The sequence below is a fragment of the Ruditapes philippinarum genome, unplaced genomic scaffold (genome assembly GCF_026571515.1).
Source record: "Ruditapes philippinarum isolate M1 unplaced genomic scaffold, ASM2657151v2 ctg1701_1_1_1_1, whole genome shotgun sequence".
Lineage (NCBI taxonomy): Eukaryota > Metazoa > Mollusca > Bivalvia > Venerida > Veneridae > Ruditapes > Ruditapes philippinarum.
In genome coordinates, this window is record NW_026866143.1 from 84,939 (window position 1) to 98,389 (window position 13,451).

Sequence of the window (13,451 nt, forward strand, 5' to 3'; positions counted from 1 at the left end):
GGAAGAAAAGAGAAAGACGTACGTAATATCCAGACTGCCATCTATCCATATATCAAGTTTAATATAAAAAGATCGATCTGTACTTTTTGCGTTATCACGGGATCTTGTTTTGTGGACGGACGTTCCAACATTTTGGGTTAAGGGGCTATTTTCTTTGTTATTTTCTTTGTTTTCTTAAGGGCTTCTAGCCCATAAACCCTTTGATCACGGAATGAACCTATTGTTCTGTTTTGTTCTCTTTACTGTTACATAGCCCCTTAACCAAAATGTTTGCTCGGACGGACGGACACACGGACGGACTGACGGTATATATTAAGTCCCCTCCGGGGACTAACAAGGTAAAAATGCAGACTCTTTTTTATTATATTTCTAAAAAAGAGCAATATCCGCACCTGTAAGACTCAATTGCTTGTACTTTGGGGAGCACACTTTTTGTTTTCAAGGGCTTGTAATTATCAAAAATCACAGAAATACGGATGAGGAAGCACAATAGTGTGTGTTAAAATATGACAGCCTTTGTTCACGAGGAAATGTCTGTACCTTACAAGCAAAACAATATTTTTAGTTCCACACAAAACATACTTCGTTCTGTAAAATCGTAAATAATTATATGTTTAACCATGTAAATCATTTCGGACTGTACAACCTTGCTACGATGTAAAAAGAAAACATTGTTACATATGTTACATTTTTATTGTTGACTTTTAATAATATTGTGTTGGACTTTCTTTAGGGATTCTTATTTTCTCTATTTCAACATCTAAAGATTTACTTATCAATCGACGCGCTTAAATGTATATGAATGTATGTTGATTAAATGATGAAAAAAGTCAAGTTAGGAGCCTGTGAGGTGAAATCTGTTGTGAACACATTAACCAACATTATGGTTCCACATTTTCTCGTAGGTTTTGTTTATTCAGTAAAACTTGGCAGAGATTTACCAGGACTGTAAAATCCTTAAACTTTTTGCATTGAATAATATTTAGAGTTGATTTTTTTCATGATTATCCAAGTTATAAAAACAACAATCAATACTAATTCTAACCTTTAAGGGGTGATTTAAGAAATATTATTATGTTCCTTGCTCGTACATCTGATTGAAACCATTAGTAGAGAGCCATCTTATCCTGTGAAGTTTCGTAAAAATCTACCATATGCTTTAGAAAGATATGTTGCTTAAAGAAAACATACGACGGACATATAATTCGTCACAAGAGCACTTTATAGAGCACAAGTGCTCAAGAAGAAAAGCTAATCTACACATAACAATCGCTCCTGGCTGAGTAAGTAAGTTAAGAGTGAAAATTAATATGAATATGTTTTGTGGAATCGGCAGATGACAATAATCTTCAAAATGTGATTTGCTATATGTCGGATTTGGAAAAAAAAAGGAAAAAAAAAGAGATTTCATTATAACATTTTAGTGATGACTATAGTAATTAGAAGTTATCGTTTATTCATTCTCTATTCCATGGACCTTTTTCTCTTATGTGTTGAAAATTTGAAATGTTTATCGTAAGGCACATGAAAAAAATCATGGCAAATTTTTTTGTCAATGACAAATATAGGTTTTATTGTGTGTACGTTTTGATGAATTTTTAGTCACACCGACCTTGAAGATGGGAGTGGAGAAAACTCTGTACACATTCCGTATATACTACATTTGATATTATAAATCTAACTTGTAAACGGTAAATAGCCTGGGTTACCGAGGATGGGTGGTGAAAGGTAGACCTCCGGTTTCCTGCGTTCGTTACTTCAGGTAAGAGCGGGCATCTGCATGAGTAGAGTCATCGACCTTCTGTAGGCTAGCAAGACGTACAGCTTCCTCTCATTGAAAATACATTAATGTGATTAACAGTGTAGGAAGTATATTTTGTCGTAGAATAACAAAAGTAACATCAACAAAAACACTCCCAAGCACTTAATATAAATTTTCTAACACATACTCAATATATATGAATTATCTGGCTATGGAAAATTTTATGGTGCATAATCATTAAATCAGGCAACTTCTAATGACAAAACTTTCACGAAACTTTGAACAAATGTATCCCTTTTTAAAAGAAATTATAAAAGTACCAGTATCCTTTTCTATTGTGGCAATAACATTTCAATCACGGAATATTAATTGTGAAAAAAATAATCTATTTTACGTTATTACGAACCTAATCTTATTTTCTTCAAGAAACAGAAACGTCTGTTTTATAAAGATCTTTAAAAAAATCTTAGGTAAATTAAACGCTCGGATATCTGGCGCTATTAAATTTTGAGAGATCTTAAGAGTCTGTGTGTAACTGTTCTTTCACTGGCAATTTTTAAGTGAGGTATATATAAAAAGATACTTCTTTTTTCAGAATAAAACGATATTAATTTATGTAAGCTTACTGATTTTCCTTCACGTGTATTCCATCCCTTTTTTTGTTTGTTTGTTTGATTTTTACGGCACGTCAACACATAACTGATCATATCGTGCCGAATGCTATAAAAGGCTTACAATGTTATGTAAAACTTTGTAAATGACAATAAAAATGAGCCAATTAGATCCTAGAATACAAGTTTATCTCTTTCAAATAATCAATGATGTTTTTTGATTGAACTTTATTAAAGATCGAGTTCTTTGAGTGAAAGCAAGTTTAGGAGAGATGCTTTCGGTTTATTGTATCATGAGATTTCTTCCATAAAAGAAATGCTGCATCAATTATTGGAGAGTAACAGTAAAGGGATTAAACCAAAACACACTAGTCAGGTAAACAAAGATATCAGTAAAATATTAAAAGAAAAAAAATCGTCGACTGAGTCTTGGTTTTTAAGAAGAGGAAACGATAAAAAGTCGAATAAAACGACAGAAAAAAGAATTAAAACAACAAAATTCTGCTGTAAGAAGAACAGACAAAACGGCAGATAAACTGCAAGATTTGCTAAATAGTGTCGGCGAATAGCGAACGAAAGTAAAAAGAACCACATGTATCTACTACGAGGAGAAATATCTGATATTAAAGTAAATGTACAAAATTTAACTGACACTTTGCAAAAATATGCGACAAGACAATGAGTTCCTCAAAACAGCACACAAAGTGTGTTTAGCAAATAGTAACACGAGTAATGTTGCAGATGTGACAGCAATGGGAACATATGTAAAAGAAAATATAAAGTCTGACGAGGAACAGCAATTATGCAACTGTTCGATTTCTTCGACATGTTTACAAGAAAGCTAACCCTCCCCTAGACACACAAAAGTCCTGTACAAATCTTGATTTGATCTGTACAGTAATGGAGTAAAAGTCAAATGGTCTGAAAAACCACTGTCTGTGTACTGTCACATGGATACTGACGATGGATGATGGACAGTCTTCAAACGACGCCAAGATGGCAGTGTGGACTTCTTTCGAGATTGGGAAGAATATAAGACTAGATTTGGTGATTTGAATGGCGTGTTTTGGCTTGGGAACCAATACTTAAATCTACTGACCGATGATAAACAACACGAACTAAGAATTGATATGGAGGACTTCAATGGAAATCAAGCCTAGCTATGCTAAGTACAGCTGTCTCAAGATCCACCGAGAGATAAAGTACTACAGGATGGAAATTTGAAATTATACAGGAGATGCTGGTGATTCTCTTGGAAGTATTTTTGATATGCAAAATAAAAAGGGGAAGAACCCACCAGCGTTTAAGGGATGAAACTTAGTTTTGCGCTTTACAAAACCAGAAAGTGGGGGGTTTTACAAAAAGGGTTCCCTTTTAATGTATAACAGAGCTTTTTTCTTTTCGGGTTTCATTAAAACGTAAAGGGAGATGTCCCAAAAAAAAAGAAACGGTTGCTTATCGGGAAAAACATTTAAAGGATTCAAACACTCAATGAAATTCACTGAAATGAAATTTAAATGAGAAAAATTTTAAATTTCGCAAAATCAAAGTACGTTTTTATGTCCCAAACCACGGGAACGAAAATTTCATTTTAAATTACATTTTTATCATGTTAAAACGCAAGAAAGGCCCAAAAGGGTTTCAAATATTGGCTTCCCCTGTAAAATACAGTGATCGGAGCCAGCAGCAGGTGCTTGTTTTAAAGGAAGACTTGGTACATATTTAATTGTTTCCACATGTATCTATAAGCTCACAAGACATAGTACAATGACTTTGATTATCCATTGTTTAAAATGGGTTTAAAATATTTAACGAAAGTTATGCACAAACGTAAAAAAGCGTGAAATTCTGCCTAAAACGTAAGGTACTTAAAAGTACATGTAAATAAATACATCCAAAATAAGGGCTCTCTAGTCACAAGACATTATGAATGGAAATACTATTGATACTCTTGGTTTAGCGTTGACTGGTGCGAATTTATAGAGTGGACTAATTATGACACGTTTAAAAAAGCTCAATTGAATGCTAGTGGTTCTTTAATTGCTTTGAACAACATTGATACATGGTAAATTATTATTAAGTTTTAATTTTCTATAAACGTGACTGTTTCAAAACTGAGATTACATGATCATCTGCATGATTGTGTTGAACTTTTTTTGCCATCTTTTCCATGATGGCTTCCGTAAATATATGGACCTTTTGCCACTAGTTTTCTAGTATTTATAGGACAGTTCAAAAAACATACGCAATAACAATACAGATATCATAACATATATGCCACGATAACATATATGTAATTATCTCAACACACCTTATCATTACGTATGCATTAATAACATTTTTAGAACAAGAACTGTCGATGAAAACAGACAAATGCCCCCATGCCGCCCCAAGCACTGGGCCCAGTAGAAGAACCATGACCTTTGACTGTCTTAAAAGGCATGGTGATCTTAGAAAACAAGGAGATGTTTCATGCTAAATATCTTAGCTATGGCTATTTGGTTTACACATATTTATTCCCGAAAGTATATATAATTTACATACAAATAAACAACAAAAAAATTATTTCTACATCATGAAAAAGGATGAGAATGAAAGACAAGTCTTGAAGAATTCTTCTCCTATATATATACAACTGCGTTTAAACTACACTTCCCATCCAACAAGATCTGAATTATAAATAAGAGCCTGAGAAGCTCCAGTAATAATAAATAACTTCAGTAGTTGTGACTATAGAGAAGAAAATATAAAATGAAATTTATTGAATTATGAATATTGGACTTAGTGTAAATAATACTGAGAAGTCGGGAAATAGGTCGATTCCTAAAATTCAGGGACTTATTCCCCAACTTGGTATAGAACCCCGTAACCTGAATATATAAGATGGTATGGATTTTGTCTGAAAGACCACAGCATGACATTCTCCAGTCAAACTAACCCTAATCACGCTGAATATCTTAAATGGACTTGTATGTAAAAAGTTGCCCCGTACTTCACTTCACTGTTGTTATATTTTTCTGATCCCTCGGGATCATTGTTGTCAGCATTGTTAAGTGTTGAGAATTGAGAACCCCTCAAGCCGGTGGGGTGGAAAAGAGTCAACTCAGCCCTATACCAACTCGGCCCACTTTACAAATTACACGATAATCGAACCTGGAAAGAAAAAATAAGAACAGATTGATAAAATAACTTCATATTTTTTCTTCCCAGGTCCGATACTTGTGCCTGTGAATATAGATATAATAAAAATGTGTTCCCTTAGATTCATTTTCTTTGTAAAGTAATTTTCAAAAAAATATGGGAAAAAAACGTGTTTACTTAATTGCATAAGCTTCTAATTAATTGCAGGTGGTCACTAATCATATTTGAATGAATGAGTCAATCATAATTATCACCTACTTTATCAATCGGTATCTTTAACATACACATTGATTGATATATAATAATAGCCCGCGACTTTGATGTCCTTTACCCATTTTTAAAAGTGGGCCGAGTTGACCCGTGCCGAGTTGGAATAGGGCCGAGCTGACTCGGGGGCCGAGTATGTTTTAGGGCCGAGCTGACCCGGATTCGGTTGGATGCTAGGGGACGTGAGAGATGTTGCACTTCTTAATCATCCCTCATGTACAAACTTAATCAAACTGAGTCTGCAATTTTCATGTAATTTTGTTGTGATTAATGCTTCCGAGGGATCACTTTGTTTCCAGATTTTTGTCCATCTTTCAATCTGGACTAAACAATTCACCAGTTAAATGGAAAATATGAAAATATCTACGGAATAGACTGAATAGTGAACAGTGCAGATCATGATGGTTGATCTTGGTTTGCATTGGTAGCATGAGTATATTCAGCTAATGCCTGCAGGCAAAGTGGGTTAAGCATATTATAAATTATTAAATAAATTTTCTATTATAGAGTAAACTTAGAAATGAGAATCTTAGAGACCCCAAAGGTCAGTTTAGCAGTGGATCAAGGATTCATACTCAATTTGCGGTGATAGAACAAATTCAATTATATAGTATCTTAAAATGATTTATTACATCCAAAAACAAAAAATATATCATGGCAATACAAGTTTTACATCAGGTCTATATAATCATGCAAAATGACAATTAATATTTACATTCATCAAACTTTTACAATGAAATGAACTATTATAAAGAATAATAATTCCAGGAAATTAAAGGTACTTTCATCAAACCATTTATAAGTGTTAAACCATTACTAGGATTTTTTTAACAAAACAACACAAAGGTTTATATTCTAAAAGACTGCTTTAATATAAGCAAAACCGTCAATTTAAAAAAAAAACAGTTGTTTTAAAATGTTTACAATGTATTTAAAAATTCTGAACAAAACAATGATCTGAACAAAACAGTGGTTTAATTTGTTTATTTATCTTAACAAGAGCGATCAGTGATCACATCTGAACCCTATTGGTGCATGCATGTACATATACTAAACCCTATTGGTGCATGCATGTACATATACTAAACCCTATTGGTGCATGCATGTAAATATATACTAAACCCTATTGGTGCATGCATGTACATATACTAAACCCTATTGGTGCATGCATGTACATATACTAAACCCTATTGGTGCATGCATGTACATATACTAAACCCTATTGGTGCATGCATGTACATATACTAAACCCTATTGGTGCATGCATGTACATATACTAAACCCTATTGGTGCATGCATGTACATATACTAAACCCTATTGGTGCATGCATGTACATATACTAAACCCTATTGGCATGTACATTTATTAAACCCTATTGGTTCATGCATGTACATATACTAAACCCTATTGGTGCATGCATGTAAATATATACTAAACCCTATTGGTGCATGCATGTAAATATATACTAAACCCTATTGGTGCATGCATGTACATATACTAAACCCTATTGGTGCATGCATGTACATATACTAAACCCTATTGGTTCATGCATGTACATATACTAAACCCTATTGGTGCATGCATGTAAATATATACTAAACCCTATTGGTGCCTGCATGCTTTCATACTTTTTGTAAAATGGTATTGGAACATGCATGTACAGATGTCATCATTCCTAATACCATTTTCCTTGGAAAATGGATGTAAATTGTACATAAGAGAACAGAAAATACTTGTACATGTTGTTTATGACACTTATTTTATGCTGTGTAATCTTCTACCAGACATTTCATGTCTATTGTTGTTCTCATCTAACATCATTTGGTATATATGTCCACCATATTTCACATTTAACAATCACTTGGTATATATGTGCACCATTTTTCACATTTTATCATCACTTGGTATATAAGTCCACCATATTTCACATTTTACAATCACTTGGTATATATGTAAACAATATTTGTCACTTTACCATCACTATGACAACCATATATACCAATTCATTAGCACTTGGTATAATAGGTCTACCATATTATATACCATCACTTGGTATATATGTGTCCACAATAGTTGTCATTTGATCATTACTTTGTATATATGTCAACCATTCAAACAAATTTAACATCACTTCTTGTATGTGTACACTAAAAACATCAAAATTTACCATCATTTGGTGTATATATATGTCCATAATCATTTTACCATACTTTGGCATATATGTCCTCCTTAGTCACTTGCCTTTTCTATCCAATGTAGTAACAAAACAAGTTCTACTGAACATTTTGTCTATGACATTGTTCCTAACTTTGTCATGTCTAATTGCATTCATTTACATGATATGACACTTTCATTAACATGAAATAGTACATTTATTTAAAAAAAGAAAACATGATATACTCATTTCTAATATCAATAAACCATCTCTTGGTATCTTAATCAAGGTACAGACTTTGTTAAACTTTCCAATATTATATTAAGTATAATATTAGAAAGTTTAACAAAGACTGTGATTTTCACATGTAATCACTATAACCTAGTGAATGCCATATTAAACAAAAGCACCGCTAGGCGGAGAATTATATGCCCGAAAGTGTTTTTTTAAGTAAGGATGAAGCATTTGTAACACATGGGAATAAGCTGTTCATCCTTTAAAATTTCACAGATGTAGGTTGATTAATACTTAAGTTATTAATAATGACCTTAACCTTTGACCTTGTGACCCCATAATCAATAGGGGTCTTCTACCTTATATGGACAATCATCCTAAGAAGTTTGAATATTGTGGGCCAAATGGAACTTTAGATATGCTCCGGAAACTGTTTTCAATTTTAAGGTAATAGTGAATCATCCTATGAAGTTTGAATAAAGTGGGCCAAATAGAACCTATGTTATGCTCCAGAAACTGTTTTCAGTATTAAGGTTATTGTGACCTTGACCTTTGACCTAGTGACCCAAAAATCAATAGGGGTCTTTTGCCCAATATGGAAAATCATCCAATGAAGTTTGAATATTGTGGGCTAAATTGAACTTCAGTTATGCTTCGGAAACTGTTTTCAGTATCAAGGTAATAGTGACCTTGACCTTTGACCATGTGACCCAAAAATCAATAGGGATCTTCTACCCAATATGGACAATCATCCTATGAAGTTTGAACATTGTGGGTCGAATGGAACTTAAGTTATGCTCCGGAAACTGTTTTCAGTATCAAGGTGATAGTGACGTTGACCTTGTGACCCCAAAATCAATAGGGGTCTTCTACCCAATATGGACAATCATCCTATGAAGTTTGAACATTGTGGGTCGAATGGAACTTAAGTTATGCTCCGGAAACTGTTTTCAGTATCAAGGTAATAGTGACCTTGACTTTTGACCTAGTGACCCCAAAATCAATAGGGGTCTTCTACCCAATATGGACAATCATCCTATGAAGTTTGAATATTGTGGGTCAAATGGAACTTAAGTTATGCTCCGGAAACTGTTTTCAATTTTAAGGTAAAAGTGACCTTGACCTTTTGACCACAAAATCAATAGGGGTCTTCTACCCAATATGGAAAATCATCCTATGAAGTTTGAATATTGTGGGCCAAATGGAACTTAAGTTATGCTCCGCAAACTGTTTTCAGTATCAAGGTAATAGTGACCTTGACCTTTGACCTTATGACCCCAAAATCAATAGGGGTCTTCTACCCAATATGGACAATTATCCTATGAAGTTTGAACATTGTGGGTCAAATGGAACTTAAGTTACGCTCCGGAAACTGTTTTCAGTATCAAGGTAATAGTGACCTTGACCTTTGACCTTTTGACCCCAAAATCAATAGGGGTCTTCTACCCAATATGGACAATCATCCTATGAAGTTTGAACATTGTGGGCCAAATAGAATTTAACTTATGTTCCGGAAACCAAATTACTAACGGACGGACAGACAGACAGACGTACGCCAGGGGGTATAACATAATATGCCCTTTACAATGCGGCTAATAATAATAGCAAAATAATAAATTTTACCCCAAAATGGAATGCCTTTAGAATCATCATCAATACCATCACTTTGTATATTTACATCAATCATCAAAAGTATTACCAAAGACAGCATGTTTTGTTTACACTGGTATTAATTCATGAAAGGGACTCCACTGAGATTTTTTGAATGACAGGGCTAGAAATAAATTTTCATGATAAATGTTCAGTTTGATAAAGGTCTAGGCCAATAACTTATATGCAAAATTTCAGATCATTTGCTCACTCTGTTTTTCCAAAATAATAAATCTTACTGTGAGAAATGACCCAAATCTCAAAAGTGAAAAGTATTACAACACTTTTCACTTAAGTCGGGCTAAGAATAGCGAAAAAAATATGATACACAAGTGTATATTTCTTAATAATCTTTTGCATATTTTTTGTTTTGTTTTAACTATGTAAGAAATTCAAATTTTATGTTTTTTAGGCTTTTGACATCAGTGGAGTTCCTTTAATATTGTCATTTTATCATAAACATTGGTTGATGTATAAATTATAAACAAGAGAGTTATGATGACCCTGAAATCACTCACCTAAGAACCATTGTTAGAAAAGATAATAATTTTCACAATGCAAAGGTCACAGTTCTATGTGATCAAAGGTCAACTTTGATTTTAGATTTGTCCAAGCATGTCCAAAACAAAACTTTAATGAGTCCAAGAAAATGTTATAAAGCTTGCCAGATGTTTGCTTAATTAAAATCTTAACCCAATTTTAGTTGTTATAAAGGTAAGTTAGATGTTCCCTTATTGAAACTCTTAACTAAATTTTTGTACTATCTTAATACTGAATTCCCCTTGATTAACAATGGACAGAACTAAAATCACGGAAGGACAAGTCCATTATACCACTTCAGCAGGTTTTACGGTAACAATGTACATAATATATTACATGTAAAAACTGACTTTGTAGTTTTTGCATAAACATCTTCTGGTATGTAAGACATGAATAAATTTATTACAATGGTTGATAATGAGAATCTTCTTCAGAAGTCACTTCTCTTACATCACTGACTCCATGATATTGATATCCTGGTCCTTTCTCCAAATGTCTGCTTAAATCCAAGCTTCTGTGTGAATACTGAAAATGATCACTTTGATCTGTGTTATTAGAGGCACTTAGAGGTGTTGAATGACTAATAATGAAACCTTGGTGGTCTACCCTATGTTCTGATACTGGTACATAAGTATTGCTAATAGAATCCCTGGATGCATTTATGTTAAAGTTCTCTGGCACAGTTTTCCTTACTTTTGACTTCACATTCTCAGTATTTTCACTTGGAAGAGTTTGTAGAATATTGATTTCACAAACAACCCCTTGCCTTTCAACTTTTCTCACTTCATTCTCTACCTTTTGATTATTCCGCAGTTTTTCCCCACTTTTTGAACTTTGAGAAGCTACTTTACATTTTTTTGACTGTGTCACATTTCCTTCCTCAATCCTCTCTAGACTTTTCTCCTTCTCTTCTCGTTTTAGTTTCTGCTTCTGATTCACCCACCACTGTTTCAAATGTTTAACTTGGATCTTCGGCCTTTCCCAACGAACAAGTGAGTTGTTGAGGTCAGAGGCATACATTGACAGCAGTTTTTCACTGGGTAGAGGATGTTCCTGGTACCAGGCTTTCAACCTGGGCACTTCGATATTGGGATGGAATGTCACGCGAATACTGTCTTGTGACTCCCCTGAAATGTGGTAATTGGTTACATCTAAAGTAAAATAAACATAATCATAAGAGATAAAAAATTTACTTTTTTAAAATCCTTATCTATATCTATTTTCATTTTCACATTACATGTTTAATAAACCTTTAAAAGTCCATGCCTGAAGATTTTTAAAACTTATTTTTCTGAGCTCTGTTTCAAATCTTAATTTTCATTTAACAGGAGACAGAAATATGAAAGCATTTAGGAAACTGCAGTGGCCTGTTGGTCAAGCTGTTTGCCACTAAACACATGGTTCATTGTTTCAACATGTATGTGTAAATTTCTTATCACTATAGCAAGTTTCCATATAATTTTTCAATTTTCTCAATACTGGTAAGCCCTCAAAACAAGCACACAAGAAACTCCATTTGCTTACAGCTTTGCAAAATGAGCAACCTATGTCTCCAAAGATGCCAAAATGTATCAAGAAAATCAAACTTAAGAAAAATTTACTATGATTTTAAGAAAGGTAACAAGATTCAAGTAATAATTTATGTTATGTGCCATTAAAGACTGATTTTGCACCATATTGTAACACAGTACAAGCAATTTTTTAAAAACTTTTTGACTTCTTTTTGGTCATTTGTGTGCATTGTAAGTGCAAATTGCAATGTGTAAAGTACTTTCCTTGTTCACCTAACAACATTTGACTTTTAAATACAATCTCAAAATTTTCATGAAAATGAGCATGAATCTGGAGCTGTGATGCTTTAAACTGTTTCTTACTTCCTTCTCTATTCTCTATTCAAGGAGAGTCCTATTTTATGCTGGATAATTAGAAGTCAGTATATACCTTGTTTTTGATGCCTGTAATGCTGTTGACTAGCCTTGTAATCCTTGTACCAGGTCCCGAATGCTCTCAGCTTCTCACTGCTCAACGATGACGGATATTTCGAGTTCACTATGTTGGAAATCATTGACTGAAAAAATTACCAGTACTTATTTTACTCACCCAATATAAGGATTGGTATTCCCTTAAAAATTTTACAACAGCCTGAAGACTAGATTACAACATGACTGATTATTCTCAAATAAACATGACTAAGACATGACTGAGTACTAGTATTCTCAAATATACATGTACATGACTTACAGATGACTGAGTATTCTTAAATAAATGTGACTAAGACATGACAGATTATTCTCAAATAAACATGACAAACACATGACTGAGTATACTCTTTATGACCGAGTATTGCCAATAAGACCTGACTGAGTATTGCCATTAGAACATGACCGAGAATTTTTTTTAAGACATGAGATGAGAATTGCCAATAAGACATGACTGTGTATTCTCATTAAGTCATGACTGGGTATTGCCATTAGAACATGACTGAGAAATTTCTTTAAGACATGTCTGATAATTATGATCAAGACATGACTGAGTATTGCCATTAGAACATGACTGAGAAATTTCTTTAAGACATGTCTGATAATTATGATCAAGACATGACTGAGTATTGCCATTAGAACATGACTGAGAAATTTCTTTAAGACATGTCTGATAATTATGATCAAGTCATGACTGGGTATTGCCATTAGAACATGACTGAGAAATTTCTTTAAGACATGTCTGATAATTATGATCAAGTCATGACTGGGTATTGCCATTAGAACATGACTGAGAAATTTCTTTAAGACATGTCTGATAATTATGATCAAGTCATGACTGGGTATTGCCATTAGAACATGACTGAGAAATTTCTTTAAGACATGTCTGATAATTATGATCAAGACATGACTGAGTATTGCCATTAGAACATGACTGAGAAATTTCTTTAAGACATGTCTGATAATTATGATCAAGACATGACTGAGTATTGCCATTAGAACATGACTGAGAAATTTCTTTAAGACATGTCTGATAATTATGATCAAGACATGACTGGGTATTCTTATAAAGATATGACTGAGAATTCTCTTAAGATATGACTGAGTATTG